The 16,708-nt window shown below is 48.7% G+C and overlaps 1 long non-coding RNA gene across 1 annotated transcript; it reads right to left on the reverse strand.

Moving 5' to 3' along the window:
• Window positions 1-6,876: 6,876 nt before the first annotated feature.
• Window positions 6,877-16,130, reverse strand: LOC308467603. The gene is made up of 2 exons (XR_013981247.1): window positions 16,006-16,130; window positions 6,877-9,234 (listed from the first exon to the last, which is right to left on the reverse strand). It is a non-coding gene; the product is annotated as an uncharacterized lncRNA (long non-coding RNA).
• Window positions 16,131-16,708: the final 578 nt, after the last annotated feature.

Below are 16,708 nucleotides of genomic sequence, written 5' to 3' on the forward strand. Positions count from 1 at the left end.
GCACTGTAAGGATATTTCCGTTCCTCCTTAAAAAGGGAGCAGGCTGTTGTGAGCCACAAAGTCTGCGTACTTCCGGCTCACAGGAAGTTTCTGTTTTTGTATATAGCTTTTGTCTCTCTCTGTTGCCTCGACACGCAGGCAGGCAGGCAGTCATGTTTTTTCTTTGTTCTGACCAACGCTGAATAAAGCTGTACATATGCTGCTCTCCTGAGTGCATCTTTCGTTGTGCGAACTCTGCGAAAAGGGCGTGCATGAGTCCTGGGATGTGGACAGATATTTCCGAGGCTCGTGTCGCTAATTGACTGATACTGTATCTACGGGAGATTGATGGATCGTCCTGAGACGACATGGAGGCATGATGGCCTTTGTCTCCCTGGCAGTGTCCCAACAACAGGTTTCGGGCCCAGATTCACTGCACTTACAGGAGAGTAAGACTGCGAAAGACTGCGAGAGGTATGTGTGGAAAAGTCAGACTTGTGTGGGGCCTGGGAGACGAGCCAGAGGCCTCATGATTTATGAGCTGCCAAGATAAGGAGTTTTTGAAGTGAAAAAGACTCACGGCTCAAGTAAAAACCTGGAATGGAGTTTTTACAAGCCTCAGGTGCTGTTCCGTGCCCAAAGCTTAATGCCCACAATTATGAGACCTGGGCAAGGTGGTGTGAGGGCCTGTTGCGTCAGTTTGGAGTGTGGCATACAGTGTGTGAAGCCCCTCCATTTCCTCTGACAGATAGATGGAGGGCCGAAGATTCAAGGGCCATAGACGTGATTGTCTGATCCGTCTCTCTGAAGGAAATTGTAACACTGGCTGGCAACACGACAGCAAGTCAGATGTGGAATGCTTTGAAAGTAGCCCATCTGGCAGTCATCCCAGCCCAGAGTTTGACTGTGTCAGAGGTCCTGGCTGTTTCCCAGATCGAGAGTGATTGCAGGGATGCCGAGGGCACCGGTTGCAGGCTGCAGGGGGAGCTGACTGTGACATCATCCCAGGCAGCATTCCAGCCTCCAGGGGGAGCCAAGGAGTCGGCAGCTGAGAGCTCTGTTTCCCATGAGAGCCAAGGTCATCCTCACAGATACCGGAAGGCCAGAAGTAAACAGAGACAGAAGCCTGCAGATGGCCCGAAGCAGAAGGGGGGTGGAAAGCCCAGGCCAGGGAACAACAAGGCTTTGTTTGCTGGCACTGCTTCACTAAAGGCCAAAGGCAAGTTTGATGGCCAGGAGCAGGGGGGCAAGCTGCAGCCCAAGCCAGTGGAAAACAAGGTTCTGTTTGCTGCCACTGCTTCTCCAAAAGCCAAAGGAAAGTTTGTTGTTGATTCTGGAGCCACAAGGCATTTATCACGCCTCAAGATGGAGAGATCCACCAGGCTGATGGAAAGACGCTGCGAATCGCAGCAGTTGGGACAGTGAAACTGGCAAGTCTGCATACAACCATCAAAGACGTACTTTATGTTCCAGATTCTGCAGACAGTTTGCTCAGTGTCCCACAGCTGACTGGGTGTGGCTTTGAGATTTCCTTCAAGAAGAGCATCTGTGTTATCAGGAAAGGCAAAGAGGACATTTTGCATGCAAAGTTTATGGATGGCTTGTTCAGTATAACTTATGATGACAATGGTGTTGCTGTGTCTAATGTTGAATCTTGTTGTGTTGCACAAACTAACAAAGATCTTCATGCAGGATGTATTCACGAGGCGCACCAAAGATTTGGCCACATGTCTTGGCAGGCACTGGCCAAGATGCCTGGGTTGGTTCAGGTTTTGAACATCAAGCCCTGTAAGTTTCACATGAAATGTGTATCTTGTGCAGAGAACAAGGTGAAGGTTGCTCCAAAAGGCAAGGAGTCTAGCAGGCAGGCTTCCAAACCCTACCAGCTAGTCCACGCAGACCTGGTTGGTCCACTTACGCCCTCTTTGGGTGGAGCAAGGTACTTCATGGTACTTCTAATTGATTCTTTTTCCAGGTACATTTATGTGTTTGTGCTCCAGCAGAAGTCAGAAGCGTTTCCTAGGTTCAAGGCATTCTGTGCATGGTTGGAGAATGCTCACAGTAAACGTATCGGCTGTCTGTTTACTGATCGAGGCGGTGAATTCACTTCTCAGCAGTTTGAAGCTTTCCTGACTGAGAAGGGAATCCAGCACGACCTCTCAACGCCTAGATCCCCATGGATGAACGGACTTGTTGAGCGAGCAAGCCAGACTTTGCTTCAAGGCCTAAAAACCTTGTTGCATGATGCCAATCTCCCTGAGAAGTTTTGGAGGGAGTCTCTGTCCACGTTTGTTTACACTTATAATCGCAGATTGTCATCACCTATTGGTTGTACACCCTATGAGAAGATGTTTGGTAAGAAACCTTACGTCAAGCACATGAGAATCTTTGGTTCTGACATGTGGGTCCACACCCCACAGAGCAGCAAGCTTGGAAAGCGTGGGGCACATGGTTTGTTCATGGGGTACGAAAAAGGTGCATACAGGGTATGGATGACTGACTCGACGTCCATTAGGTTCACAAAGAGTGTTGAGTACAATCCTAAGTGGGGGGGGGGGGAATGTGGGAATTTTCCAGAGTCACTCAGAGGAAGATGAAGATGATGTGAAAAAAAGCAGCTGATGTTGAGGTAGAAGAGGAAGCTAAGGATGATGAGGATGATGATCAGAGTTCGGATTCCAGCTCAGTGGGCAGTGCTGCTGCTGGTGTCAGCGACAGTGATGACACAGCAGACTACAAGAGCACAAAGGCCTCAGCCAGACCATCTGATGCGTCTGACAATGAACTGGAAGAACCACTGTTCACCATTGGTCACTTTTCTCCTAAGAAGGAGGAGATGAGTGAAGAAGACTTGCGTCTAGTACGCAGATCTGAAAGGGCCACAAAAGGCAAACCTCCAAAGAGGTTTGCTGATGAGTTTGCTAAGACAGCAACTGCTGTTCTTAGTAGCTCAGAGAAGGTGTGGGAACCTTCAAACTTCAAAGAGGTTCAGGAGTTAACCTCTAAAAATGCTGAGCCATGGCTAAATGCTATGAAGGCTGAAGTTGATTCCTTGGATAGGAACCAAACTTGGGAGCTGGTACCGGTAGTCCCAGGAATGAGACTGGTTGGCAGCAAATGGGTCTTCAAGGCTAAGACAGACCAGAATGGCAAGGTTATCAGGCACAAAGCCAGATTGGTTGCCAGAGGTTTTTCACAGGTAGCAGGACAGGATTACCACGAGACCTACTCACCCACCGTCAAGTATGAGAGCATTCAGCTAATGCTCAAGATTGCTGCAGAGGAGAAACTGCACGTTTCCCATCACAACGTTAATACAGCTTTTTTGTACTGGGTTTTGGGGGAAGAGCTGTATATGCTTCCACTTGATGGAATGCAGATGCAGAAGGGAATGGTCTGTAAACTTCGGAAGTCCTTATATGGTCTCAAGCAGAGTGCCAGGTGTTGGAACACAAAACTAACTGAGACATTGCTTTCTCTTGGTTTTCACCAAGGCAAAGCTGATCCATGTGTGTTTGTCAAGGAGGAGGGGCAAAACAAACTCTATTGTTTATGTTTTGTTGATGATCTTCTGATGTTTTGGAAGAATCAGGCTTTGTACCAAAGCACCCTCGCTCAGCTGAAGGAGCACTTTGACATGAAGGATCTTGGTGAGGTATCCAACTATCTTTCCCTGCAGGTGGAGAGGGACCAAGCAGGTAATTTTCTGGTACACCAAACACAGAAAATTGCTGGTGTATTAACCAGGTTGAATTTGGTTGATGCAAACCCAGCAGACACACCGATGGTGACAGGTTACCAGGTAGATAGTACTGCTGAAGCGTTTCCTGACACTACGCTGTACAGATGTATTCTAGGCAAGTTGAATTTCATTGCTAGATGTTCAAGACCTGACATAGCTGTAAGCACTAACCTGCTTAGCAGACATACCAACAATCCTACTGTTCAGGATTGGAAAGCTCTGAAGCGCATAGCCCGCTATTTGAAAGGGACTTTGCACTACAGGCTGAGGTTCACCAGTCAGAAGACTGGAGGTCTTGAAATCTTTGCAGATGCTAGTTTTGGAAGTGACACCACGGATGGTACAAGCACTTCTGGAGTATGCTACATGTACAACCACTGTCTGTGCAAAAAGCAGACGACAGTAAGCCTAAGTTCCTGTGAAGCAGAACTCAATGCTCTGTCATTTTCACTCATGGATTGTGAATGGTTGATGCAACTGTTTCAGGACATCAGAGTTTCTGTGAAATGTCCTATACAAGTGTACCAAGACAATAGATCCTGTTTGGCTTTGCTGAACTCAGAGAGTTGCAAGCAAAGAACCACGTTCTTGCAGATTATGCTACATCGTGCAAGAGAGTGTATTCAGAAAGGACTCATTCAGGTGTCCTACATGCCAGGAAATGAAATTCCTGCTGATCTGTTGTCTAAGGTTGTTAATAGAGAACAACTTAAGGTTTATGTACAGAGGTTGCAATTGGGTTGAACCACAGGTACTACAGGTTACACGGAAAGTGGGAGGATGTTAGGATATTTCCGTTCCTCCTTAAAAAGGGAGCAGGCTGTTGTGAGTCACAAAGTCTGCGTACTTCTGGCTCACAGGAAGTTTCTGTTTTTGTATATAGCTTTTGTCTCTCTGTTGCCTCGACACGCAGACAGGCAGTCATGTTTTTTCTTTGTTCTGAACAACGCTGAATAAAGCTGTACAAATGCTGTTCTCCTGAGTGCATCTTTCGTTGTGCGAACTCTGCGAAAAGGGTGTGCATGAGTCCTGGGATGTGGACAGCTATTTCCAAGGCTCGTGTCGCTAATTGACTGATACTGTATCTACGGGAGATTGATGGATCGTCCTGAGACGACGTGGAGGCATGATGGCCTTTGTCTCCCTGGCAGTGTCCCAACAGGCACGTCCCCAAGCGGTAACTCCGGGGGGAGGTCCTAGTTGACGTGCATCAGCAGGACTCCCCCTATTGGTGGTTAACCCTTACCGGTCTTCAAGCAAGCGGGCTGAAGCCGTTTAGTTGTTAGGACCAATGCCTAAGCCAATACCGCTCAATTCCTGTAATCAATAAAGTTGTGGCCTAATTCGACCCATTAACCCGAATTCTTGTGTCTCGTGTCTTTATTTCTGAGGGGGGAGGTGGGAACTCGCCACGCAACAACAACAACAACAACAACGTCTGCCCCTCTCCTTCTCTTCTAGGTTCAGGCGACTGAAGGACATGGCAGCCCGCAAGAAGAGGACCTGCAAAGTCCCCAAGAAGTCCAGGGTTGCTGTGGGCCCACATGAGCAAATGCTTCCTTTTCATTTTGGAACGTAAGGAGGGGTGGCCTTAATGCTCTAATACTCAACTGTGGAAAATAAGTAGAAATGAACTAACCTGCCCCCATGTCCTTTCCTTCTTCTCTTGTTGCAGATGGTTCAGAGACTGGCAGGGTCTTGGCATCGCCTGTGGTTAGTATTTGAGAAAACAGCACAGTACATACGAAATCCCTCACCCCCCCCATCCACCAGTGCTGTTTATACCCCCATTTTGGCGGTCTCAGATGCAGAGAAGCCCTCCTGCCATGAACTGACAGCCTGACTCTTGCCATTTCAGCAACTGCAGAAGGATGAGATGTTCCTCTCCTGCGTGCTGGCCACTTGCTCGGAGGCCCACCAGAGAGAAAAGCACAGGTTGAGGTACTCCAAAAAGATGGCCGTCAAGGCAATTGCGGTGAGTGAGGTATCCAGGGGGTACCTGGATGAGGTATCCAGGGGTAAGGTGGGCAGGAGAGCTGGGGATGGGGTTTGGGGGATGCTGGGCAGAAGGAAGGCCTGGCGGGGTCTGGCCAAGAGAAGGGTTGTGCAGGCATTTGGCATTAAATTGCCAATTCCTGCACTGAGTTTGGGGTTGGAGGAATCCACCTAATGTCCATAGGGAACTGACGTTTTCCCCCTCCGCCCTCTGTTCTCTATCAGGATCTCATGGGACGGATTGTGTGCTTTACGCAGCCTGAATTGGTCCTTGCTACGGCACTGGAATCCCTTTACCAACTGAGGTACACTGGGTTTTTTGAGCTTGACAAGGAGCTGGGGGGGGGGAGCAAAATGTGGAAAGGTGTTTCCACCTGCTTCCCTCTCGAGCCGGGCGAGTATGAAACCCAGGAAATTTAAGGGACATCATCAATCCGGGACAGCAGCGGGAAATGGCGCTGGGATAAGGGAGTTTCCCGCCAAATAAGGGACGGTTGACAGCTATGCCAGACCTTGCCACTTCAGTGAATTACAGTGGTACCTCTGGTTACGTACTTAGTTCGTTCCAGAGGTCCGTTCTTAACCTGAAGCACCACTTTAGCTAATGGGGCCTCTCGCTGCTGCCGTGCTGCCGGAGCACAATTTCTGTTCTCATCCTGAAGCAAAGTTCTTAACCCGAGATACTATTTCTGGGTTAGCGGAGTCTGTAACCTGAAGCGTATGTAACCCAAGGTACCACTGTAGATTGAAATAATTGCTTACAATTTCTTGAGTTTTTTGCGTTCAAAAAGCTTTATTTATGCAGCAAATATTTACAGGATGAGTGGAGAAGTGAGAGAAAATAGAAGATATATTCTCTAGAGATAACTTCGAAACAGCTCAGCTTTTAGGGGTGGGATTAACTAAGACCTAGAGCCTGGCAAGGAATGCGGGTGGCGCTGTGGGTTAAACCACAGAGCCTAGGACTTGCCGATCAGAAGGTCGACGGTTCGAATCCCTGCGACGGGGTGAGCTCCCGTTGCTTGGTCCCTGCTCCTGCCAACCTAGCCGTTCAAAAGCACGTCAAAGTGCAAGTTCCGGCGGGAAGGTAAACGGCGTTTGCGTGTCAAGACCCCGCAGCCACCCCCTCGTTGGAAATAACTCACACAAGGACACAGATATTAGGTTTATGTTATTGGGCAAATTTTGGCCACAACTTTATTGAATTACAGAATGTGAGCGGTATTGGCTTAGGCATTGATTGGACCTGACTATATCTGACTCCTGCCCATTGTGCAGGAAGTCCAGTAAGGGTAAGCCACCGGTAGGGGGAGCCCTGTCGATGCAAACCAACTCAAGCTTCCCCTGAAGTTCCCGTCGGGGTCGTGTCAAGGCCCTAGCCCCCAGCCGGGCTTCAGACTAGATCAACACCTCCAGATTCCTTTAACGGAATACCCTTAAGCATGGAGGGGCAGTTGATGGCCACACCTCCCCTCCCCCACACAAGGTCAAACAATGCCTAACCGCCACAAGAGCCCAAAGGCTCACATCTGTAGTCAATGCCTCAAGCCCTCTGCAATATCAGCCAGCCATATATCATGTAGAGTGTGGTGGTTAAAGGGTTAACCTTCTGTGCTTCGAGTCTGAGGGAAGGGCTTCTACGGGAAGTCAGCCAGGATGTTACATCACAGTTCTTTGTTCTTTGTTCTGTGAAAGTTGGTTTCGATTTCAGTCGGAGTTGTGCTTTGAGATGTCTGAATTTTCTGGTGGACTGATTTACTGCTTGGCATGTAAATAAAAGCTTCTTAGATTAGAAGAACCGTGTCTCTGGACTGTTTTACTCCCTGTTTTTCTTCAGGGAAGCAACGTCGCTGCAGCTCTGCTATTTCCTGCCTTAGGTGAAGTTTTCCCCAGAAGATTACACTGAGCAGTGTTTTGTGCACAGGGGAAGCGCACTGGACAGGCAGAAGTTCAAGATATCATTCCCCCAATCGGAAAGGTGCACGCCATCGTCGCAAAATAAGGTCATTTTGCTGAAAACAATGGAAGGGTGCGGGATCACCCGGCCATTCAATGCAACCACTTTCTGTGAAATGGAATGATTCAAATGCTTCCGGGCACGGTCTGTAGCGGCTGGGGAATTGCTGCCACACCAAACGCGTCTCTCCAACAGCAGCGACCAAACGGGAGTCATTCTCAGGAAATTCAGCGCAAGAGTGCCCAAGTCCTTTTTGATAGTGAAAAGCAAGTCCACGCCCTTCCGGCAAGGCAAGTCGTTCTCTCCCAGCTGCACAACCAAAGTGTTGGGGGGGGGGGCATGTGCCTCCACCCTGGCCATCACAATTGGCATCATCTCTGCCCAGCGCATCCCACGCCTCGTTATCCAAGAAATGCGAATGTGCGGTGGAAAACCCAGTTGGCATCCCTGGCCATTAGCGACCGCCCGTTCCTGGGCCCAGTGGACGATACTGTGTCCCACAATCCAGATTTCTATGAGGCTTGACCCTGAAAATCAAGAAAAATGACAGAGGCGTGTAAGTGATTGGTCTGTTTTAAATTTTGGAGCTGTCGCGGATATAGTTTTTGTACGCGTTGGATCGCCAGCGACCCATGTCTTTTATTCTGTCTGTTGGCAATCCCAAGTGAGCCGCCGTTGTGGCGGCCCCGATCCTAAAAGAATGGGCAGCATATTCCCTAGCCGGAAGCCCACAAGCTTCAATGGCTTTGCGCAACACCCGAGTGAATTGCTGCCTGGCAAGACGGGACCCATCCTCGTGTACCAGGAAAGGGCCAGAAACTGGGGGCCTGAGACCCAAAAACCTTTTTGTGTCCTTTACAGGGCAGAGACCGCTTTTCATGGTTGCCATCAACCGAACCAAGGCACCCTTTCCTTTTTGGTCTGTTTTTGAGCAAAGGATGCGAACCACCAACATTGAATCAGAAAGCTGAATATCATCAAGCTGCAGGCCTTGGGATAAAGGACCCAGTTCACCTTCATGTACCACTTCACCAACTCTTAAAGCGCCAAAAAAATGCTATAGAATATGCAGCTGAGAATAAACGGGCCTCGTATTTGGACCAGCACACTGATTTTAATTTATTTCGTATTTTACTGAGGAGATTGAATGGAATGGGCCTATGCCCCTCCTTACTTGGTGGTTGTAATCTGCGCCACCCCTCGAGAGCCCTGCGCACCACGAACTCAGCGCAAGGGTCAGTGCAGTAAATAGATTTTGCAAAGAAGGAAATTGCAGCCGATTGTATAGTTAAGGTCTTTGCTGCACGACCAAGGTTGCGCAGATGAACTAAGAATTGCAGCGCCTGGTCCGTGGTGGGGGGCTCTTGATGCGCAATACCCAAAGATTTTCTCCGAAATGCTAGAAAATCAGGCCAGGCTTTTGAGTAGGACCTAAGCGTAGAAGGGGCAACCGAAACCAATACTCCCTGCATCACGTCTCGCTTCCAAGGCTCCACAGGTGCTCCGGGAATGGCTCTGGCAATTGCTGTGCTTCTGGGGCTAACGACCGGAAGCGGTCCATCTGAAATCGAGATAGCGCATCCGCAATATTGTTATTAATACCAGGAATGAATTTTGCTGAAAATATGATGTTAAATTGCAGGCAGCGTAACACAAACGATCGCAGCATCGTGGACACCCTTTCTGAACGTGAAGATTGTTTGGTCAGGACATTGACTACTGACTGGTTGTCTGTCCAACCAGGACTTTGTGAGGCATACCCTGTGATGTGGTGACCGCAGCCCTGCCCTGCAGATAACCTAGCCAGCCGTGAGCAGAATGGGCGCCCGGGGGCTACCACCCGGCAGGCAAAGTTTAAGTGGCCTAGCAAGGACTGAATTTGCCTGAGTGTTACTTTTTTGAGCGGGAGGAGCTGGGAGATTGCCGTTTTAAGAGCTGTCAGCTTGGCCTCAGGCAAACGCGACGTCTGGGCGACCGTGTCGAGCTCGATGCCCAAGTAAGTCGTAGTCGTGACCGGACCCTCGGTTTTTTCTGCTGCCAGGGGAACACCTAACTCCAGCGAAAGAGAGGCAAGAGCATCAAGCAACGTTGCACATGAATTGTTATTTGGCGGTCCAACCAGTAAAAAATCAGATAAACCGGTTTTGAAACGCAGGGCCCAATCCGAAAAGGTGCTAAAAGTTTTGAAAGCAGCGCATGCGACTGAACAACCCATTGGCATTGCTTTATCCACGTAACAGGAGCCCTCAAACTTAAAACCTAACCAACGAAAGTCCTCAGGATGTATTGGCAGAAGGCGGATTCAATTTCACATTTTGCTAATAGTGCCCCTCTTCCGAAGGTCCGGATAAGTTTGATGGCATGATCGAAGGAGGCGTATTTTACTGAGCAGAGTTCGCCTGGGATGGCATCATTTACTGAGCCCCCTTCGGGATACGACAAGTTATGAATCATACGAAATTCCCGAGGCGCCTTCTTGGGTACAATACCCAAGGGGGATATGTGCAAATTTGGAATAGGTGGGCTAGTGAAAGGACCAGCCACCCGCCCTGCCAATATTTCCTTTTCTATTTTCTTTTTTGCAACTTCGGGCCTTTCGCTTACAGATTTTTGGTTGGGTGGATCCTTGGGATTTGGAGCCACCGATACAGGAATTCTAAACCCCCGGGAGAAGCCCTCCCAAAGGTAGTTTGCATCTTTCTTATTGGGGTACAAATCAAGGAGGGCTTTTAGCGTGTGAAGCTTGATGGGTGAAAATGCAAGTGAAAGGGAATTATTGTCTCCGTGCACCCCCTTGGGCAGGGGGTTGTCCACCCTGTCTACTCTGCTGGTGGGACCCCCTGCCTCCCAGAAAGGGCTGCTTTCCCCTGTAACAAAACACAACAGGGTGATTCCCCAGGCACCCGTCACACTCGTGTGAGTACTTACAACTTTGCCATTGACATAACCCTTTGTTAAGCTCCCAGCATACCTTGCGGCGCGTATTTCTTTTGAAGTCAGATTTCAGAAATTTACCCTGGTCCGACGGTTTCTTTTCTTTTTTTTAAAAAAATTAATTTTTATTAACAAACCAATCAAATCACATTAGTTCCAAATTACAGAGTCAAATTTTAAATTTTTGTTTGGGGGTACCCATGCTTCGAGCTCAGAAAGGGATCCGATCATCTCTATTGCTGCTGCTTTGATGTTCACAGTTCTGTCCAAATAATGTTCACAGTTCTATCCATTCCTCTCTTTGTTGTTTTCCTCATCTCTTCTTGTTGTTTTCGTATATTTTTCCTTTCTTTGTGACCTCTGATAGTCTCCACAAGCGAGTTGAAAACAAGCGTTTTTATAATCCTGTGTGGATTTTTCCATTCATCCAAGAGTCATATTCAGACAGCAGACGCATTTCATCACTTCCATAGAAAACAATCTTAACGTCTGCTCATTAATCTTCGCAGGCCTGTCACTCCCTTCTCGATCTTCTCAGGGGGTTCTGCCAGGTCAGACACAAGTGTCCAATATAATAACAAATCCATGGCTTCCTCCCCCTCTTGATCGTCAATCCTGCAACAAAGCCTGCCGTCATGGCGAATCTCTTTTTATAACTGCGTCATTCCAAAAGCCTTTCACTCCTTTCCAGATCTCCACAAGCCAAGCCTTTGGTTAGTAATTCATTTCCACACAGTTTCTTAATCACCCCACTTATAGTCAATTGTTGCAACGGTTCTTCTTGGGGAGGGATTGTTAGGTAATCACATAGAGAGAAAAAGAAAAGTCCCCCCCCCTTTCCGATATACCGACCCTTTGATGTATCTTCTTCTTGATATATTTTCCTGTTGAATCCAGCCCGTCGCTCAACTTCACAGAGGTCACTTCAATTAGCAGTCTAAACTCCCGTTCTTCACTCGAAGCATGTGCATTTGCTGCTCTCTCTAATTGTTTACTTTAAGCTCCTGCAACCAGGTCGCGCGATCAGAGACGGCGTCGGGAGAGCCAGAAACCCACACGAGTGCTGTGCGCCTAGTGCCTTCACCCCCTTCTTCTTTCGAACTCGGGGGTGATTTATCGGCAACCGCAGGCGAAGGCAGTGTTTTCCCCATTCCCTGGGGAAACAAGGGAGGCTACATACTCCCATATTAGCCTCTTAATTACCTCGTGTGAGCCGGAGAGATGGTATTGTCGGCCATCTTCCAATGCGCCCCTGGCGGCCCCCCCGGCGGTTTCTTTTCGATGTGGGGACCCACGTACGTAAGCCAGATAAATTGGTCCACCCGATCCCAGTGTGCAGAGGGCAGCAGTGCAGCGTTTCTCTGGAACATTTTATCGTAATGAATGGCCGCAGATTCTCTGCCCGTGGCGTAGGCCGTCCTCACGAGTGCTTGATAGACAATCAAATGCATCGCTCTTTTTGGATAAGCCGCTGCTACTACGCAGAAAAAAACTTGGAAGCCATTTAGCCAATTTTCAAAAGTTTTATCCGCCCTGGGTGACTATTACTTTCGCTTACCATAAACACGCTTTCTTTCAGATTTTTCATCTAGCGGGAGCAGCTTAAAGATATCTACATACTCACCATTCAATATTTTGGCCCTGGTTCTTGCAGACAAATGATTACCCAGGATAATATCTTTGGGCCTGTTGGTAGAGACTTTAACGTCCTCCAGTAGCACCCCGTCCTTACACTTCAAGGTCCCGCCAAACCGCTTACAATGGGAATTTGCTCTCCTATTCCATGTCCATAATGGTAAACCAGGAACCCCTTCACCCAGGCCCCAGTAGCAATTCAGTGACTCATCGCTATCAGTCAGAGCTGGATGAAGAAGAGGAGGACGTACCTGAGTCCAAGTCTGAGTCGTCCCTCTTGGAATTCTTGCTCTTCTTGGAATGCTGCTTATGCTGTCGCTTTTGGGTGCTATAGCTGCATCTGGGTATTGAAGCACACTTTCGCCCTCTGAGGACATGTAAGCGCCTGCGATTTCTGCCAACGCTTTGCTCGGTGTGGCGCTGGAAAACGACACTGATGGCTGCCTCCCAGCCGAGACAGGGGAATGGGGGGAAGAAGCCCGCCTATCCGTCTTTCGCAAGGCCTTCCAGCCTGTGCGCCGAGGCTGCTCATCCCTCCTTGGGGGCACGATGGCAGACTGAACATTTGTTCGCGCGCGCGCGATGCAGAACGAGATTGCTTGCTGCGGGGCTTAGGCGTGGGAGCCCCCTGCTGGGGTGCGGCATTAGTCGCTTGCAAATTATCAAAGAAGGCCTGGGATGTGAGGGGGGAGACTCCATCAGGCAAGGCCTCCTTCCACCTGCCTTGCCCCACCCCCTGGACCTGGGATTCTTCATAAGGAAGCTGTGCCTGGAGGAAGAACTGTGAGGGGGGAGACTCCATCAGGCAAGGCCTCCTTCCACCTGCCTTGCCCCACCCCCTGGTCCTGGGATTCTTCATAAGGAAGCTGTGCCTGGAGGAAGAACTGTGAGGGGGAGACTCCATCAGGCAAGGCCTCCTTCCACCTGCCTTGCCCCACCCCCTGGTCCTGGGATTCTTCATAAGGAAGCTGTGCCTGGAGGAAGAACTGTGAGGGGGGAGACTCCATCAGGCAAGGCCTCTTTCCACCTGCCTTGCCCCACCCTCCAGTCTCTGCTTCTTATTTTGTATTGTATTATGTTGTGCACTGTGGTTTGCTGTTGTTTTATTGATTGGAGTTTAGAAATTACTTATTGTAATTGTTGAGTGGATTTCTGTTTAATTTTGAAATGCTGATATTTAAAATTATTTTATATTATTTTACTGAATGTTGAATGTTATTTTATTTGCATATTGTATATTGTATTATGCATATTGTCTTATTTATATGATGTTAGCCGCTCTGAGCCTGGCTTATTATTATTATTATTATTATTATTATGTGTCAGGCATCTCACCATCATCACTCTGGGACCCACTAGAGCCGCTGGCTCCCGTATCGGAAATGTGGTCAGGGGAAGACTGATGGCCTGAACCCTGGTCATTGTCTCCCGGCCTGAACCTATCCATCATAGAGTCAAATTCGGTAAAAAAACTTACGCAATGAACGCGGGATTTTAGCCATGCCTGCTAAGGTTGAACCCAATAGCCCTATTGCCTGCCCCGTAATGGAGGAACCCTTGCCTGACTGAGCTGACTGTGCACGCTTGACAGGAGCGCTCTTTGGTTCGGAGACAGCAGGGGCCGGATCAATATTTTTCTTTGGAGCCATGAGACCACCTAACACGCTCTCAACCACTTCAATTAAAAGGCAGCGCCTTCAGGTATTAATTACACTGCTGGCAACTGTAATAATATAAACAGTATCAAAGAGCGCGCACCCTACCCAAATATCCAATTGCAACTACCAATTGGGATTGAAAGCATTAAGTGAAGGAACTCCAAGGTAGAGCAGCAAACACCAATTGTAAATAGAACTCAATAAAGCAAATTTAATTCAGCAGCGACGAGACAAAAGGCCTCAAATACTAAATTAAAACCCGGTATTCAGGCCAGAAGCCAGTTAAAATTAACCAATCGAAATGCTGAACTTTTTAGTAAAAGGACCTTCAATAATGGCAGTGCTGCGACAATCTATTTGATTATTAACCAAAACAAATAGGCCCGAAAACTCAATCCACTGAATGAGAATTAACTAATCTGCACAGCACACACAAAACACCTCACCAAAATTGCTAACCTCCAAAATTGCCCTACCCTATAGTATGTGTGTAAGTTTAAATTAGAGTTGTTAAATTATTGAATGAATTAATAATTAGAATATAAATTAAAATTAATTAAAATTGTATGGATTATTATAGATGTTGCATGAATTAATAATAAACTAATGTATGACTTAAACTGAAGTATGAATTAATTAATTAATTTAAGTAATTATATTTTAATTATTAATAGTTGATATGTAATTATTTATTTATTTCTTAACCCGTTGTATACAATCAATTTATTGCCCCAATTATGAATTATTCCTATGAATGACCTCTAATGAAACCAATACAACAGCCTGAGGATTTCCAAAGAATAATTGCTTTATTTATGGAGGAGTTAGGATTATTGAAGCTGCAAGCGACCGGGCACTTCTCTGCCCCTCCCAAGATGGCAGTCGGCCGCTGCCTGACTACGCAAGCACGTGGTTGCTTCTAAAATGGTCGCTACCGACCACGTGCTCCCTGCCGCCAATGCGGATCGTAGACGTGAGTGCAAAGGAATTCACAAAACAGCCAAAAGGCAACCCTGTGCCTCAGAAACTTTCCCCCTTCCCTTAATGTTGTGCTGGGGGGGGGGGATGTGAAACCCGGCTGGTGCCAGCTGTGAGCGCATACAGACTTGAGCAAGCCTGAAAACAAAGAGGGTGGGACAAAGGCGAAGCCTGCAGCCAATGAAAAGGCAAAGAGAGCGGGGAGCAAAGGAACACAAAGGCACTCTTCGCCTGTCAGCAAATTGCAGGGCAACGGCGGCTAATAGCAAAAGCACCTTCGCGAATGCTCCGCGCCCTAGGAAGCCCAATTCCCTCTCTGCAGCCAAAACACTCTTTCTGCCGTCCCACGCAACACACAACCCACGTGCACACAAACAAACTGGAAGGACCGGCTGAAGCAACCACAATCAGCGGCTAAAGCCAAGGCAGCGCTGAAGCTGTATTAAGTAAACAATGAGCCGCTTGAGACAAGCTGGAAGGAGCCGCGTGGGGCTCAACAGCCGTGCCGAGCGGGGGGGGGGTGTGTGTGCTGGCAGGGGTTTGAGCCGCCGAAGGCAGTGGTCCGGAGACGGTGCTCCAAGGCTCAAACTGCGCCCTAAAGGTTGAAGCGCTGGAAAGCCCCAAACACTCTTTGCTGTCTATCCGTCTCGAAGAAGACTCAAACACTCCCCTAAATTGCTCAGCGCTCGGTCTCCCAACGGCTGCTACTCAATGCAGAATGCCGTGTTTAAAAGGATAACCCGTTCGCTAGCCCTGCAGCGAGGGAAGAAACAATAAGAAGCAATCCTCCCCTCGGGGCAGCGAGGGAACGCAGATGGGGGGGAGCCGGGGACCCAAGGGAAGGCTACAGCGAAACGCCTCTGTGACCGAGAGTGTAAGATGGGGGGGGGGGCGTAATGGGACCCACCAGCACTGCTGCTAGCCTTTAATCCACGCGGCTCGAACAGAAGCCATGAACGAGCGCACTTCAGCCGACTAGCCCCCGTAAGGATGGATGAGGAAATGGGGGGGGGGGAGTTGCAACCCCAGGTGCCTTTGGCGGATCGGAAATGTGGAGAAGGGCCAGGAAGGAGGGACAAAGGACAAAAGCAGGCAGTAAGCAGTTCTGAGGGGGTGCAACAACTCACCCACTCGGTTTTTCCCTGGTCCTTCTCGCAACGCTGAACCACGAGGCAGGAAACAACCAAGAAACAAAACAAAAGGCAAAATCCAAAGAGCAGAGAGACCGACGTCCTGATCGATTGAGGAAGCGAGCCAAAGAGGAAGAGGAAGTCCTCTGGCTCGCTCCTCCATTTAAATGGCCCTGGCCACGCCCCCCCCGGCCAGCGGATTGGCTGGCTGGGCTCTGACGTGGCTGGGATCCCCCAGGCAATGGGGGACAAAGTCCCCCAGCCCCGGTGGGGAGTGGGTGGCCACATGGTCCACCGCAACTCCTCCCCAGTGGGAAGTGGAGCGGATTTCCGTGCACTGCTCTGGTTCGCCAGAAGCGGCTTAGTCATGCTGGCCACATGACCCGGAAGCTGTACGCCGGCTCCCTCGGCCAATAAAGCGAGATGAGCGCCGCAACCCCAGAGTCGGTCACGACTGGACCTAATGGTCAGGGGTCCCTTTACCTTTAGAGGCTTGCAAACAAAGTGCCAGGTAGACTGCCACATAAACAGTGTCCTCGTGTGTTTATTTTAATTTTACCTTTATTCATTTTTATCCTGTAAAATTTATTCACTGCTTGATTGTAAAAATTGGTTTAAGCTAACACATGCATTCACTAGAAGTTCAAGAAAATGAAATGTATTTGATGCCCCCTCCAATATGAGACAGAGTCTAAAAACT

Source organism: Podarcis pityusensis, assembly GCF_964106645.2.
Source record: "Podarcis pityusensis genome assembly, chromosome: W".
Classification (NCBI taxonomy): domain Eukaryota; kingdom Metazoa; phylum Chordata; class Lepidosauria; order Squamata; family Lacertidae; genus Podarcis; species Podarcis pityusensis.